The sequence below is a fragment of the Metopolophium dirhodum genome, chromosome 1 (assembly GCF_019925205.1).
Source record: "Metopolophium dirhodum isolate CAU chromosome 1, ASM1992520v1, whole genome shotgun sequence".
Lineage (NCBI taxonomy): Eukaryota > Metazoa > Arthropoda > Insecta > Hemiptera > Aphididae > Metopolophium > Metopolophium dirhodum.
The window spans coordinates 67,006,626-67,008,332 of record NC_083560.1 but is presented as its reverse complement, the minus strand read 5'-3'; positions in this window follow the sequence as shown (position 1 = coordinate 67,008,332).

Sequence of the window (1,707 nt, the reverse complement as noted above, 5' to 3'; positions counted from 1 at the left end):
CCCAATTACAAGGTTCATATTCTTGTTTACTTAAGTGTATTATTTTAATTATTTTCGAAACATTATTCAAATTATTAAATAAATAATAAATATTAATTTAAAAAAAAGTTTAAGTTGGTAAGTAATAAATATTTTAAATTAAAATGTTGAAGTGGGTACCTACTTACGAGTTAAAAGGTTAAATTTCAATTACCTATTTAAATACTAAGTTATATAAAGAGTTATTCTTCAATATTTATTATTAGAGTAAAATAATTTGAATCGAAAATTACTATTTATAATAATTATAATAAATATTATTAAAGCATTGTGTGTTATTGTAACTTACTTCTAAAGTTAAGATCAATAAATAATGTATTTACTCATGACTTCATAAATATTGGAATAATAATTGAAGCATATAATATTGTTCTGTATTTAAAATTCTTAAAACAAAATATTATGATAGTTATAATTGAAAAAATGTAATAGGTATACCTAACTAATTTACCCAGTATAGCAGAAAATTTGTATGATAATAATAATAATATTTTCTAATTCTTCAGAAATAATAATCGTTAATTTATGTAATTTGCGTTAAACCTAAATAATTGAAATCCATATGTTTTTGTGATTCCAAATAAATGCAACTGATTTTTAAAAAAATTAAGTGAATTTTTAGATTCTTTAAGCGTAATTTTGAATGTATGAGTCTTAAATAATAATAATTATATATATAAATTTTCAACTTTCGTGGTGATTTCTGGTAGGTAGAAAATTGGATCTAGTTTTTGCTTTGGGGGGTCCAAAGCATTAAAATATTTTTGAAAAGTTACACAACTCATTGAAAAACAAGATTATTTACGCAACGACAAGATTATGTTTTATTGTTGTAAATTGTAGTTCATTCAAAAAGAAAAAACCGTAGACATGACATTTTCAACAAATATTTATAGGTATTAGAATTTTTTAGACAGCAGAGTGACTTCCCCGATTGTCTTAGATTGTGAACGGAGCGATGAATGTATTGATTTTACAAGGATGTGTATTTTTTAAATTTTTTTTGTATGTGTACACGATAAGTATTCGAAATAATGCTTTGATTTTCAACTTCAGTATTTTTTTTGATGGAAAGTGATTGTAGTTGGTGCAATGGAAAGGCATACAAAGTAAAAAATTTCCAATTTGTTTTTAAAAGTGCTGGAAAAAACAAAAAAAATTTAATTTAATACAATGCTCTTGATATATTGTTACTTTTGCAGTTACAAAGTTTAAAGTTCGAATTTTGACCAAATTTATCAATTTTAAAATTTAATAATTATTTTGTTGTTGAAAATTTATAAATGTTCAATTTTTGTAGCTATAAGGATTGGAAATTTAAAACAAAGTTCCACGTATATAGGTTAATTTTTTGTAATTTAATTACATTAATTTATTGCATTTATTTTAAATGTCGGTTCAATATAGTACCTAATTAATAGTAATAATTTAAATAATCATTATACACATATTATATATATATATTCATGTATAAATCATGATTCATGGAAGGTTTCTTGTACGAGCTTGTTGCTCGAACAGTTCATCAAATTACCGTTAGATAGAACAAAAATAATCAATAAAATGCGTAGCTGCGTACGTCAAATCCAAAAGTTTACATTATAGTAGTAGGTACCTCATCTGAAGTTCGCACATTTTTGGCGCTCAGTGTACTCCCAGACACGCTGA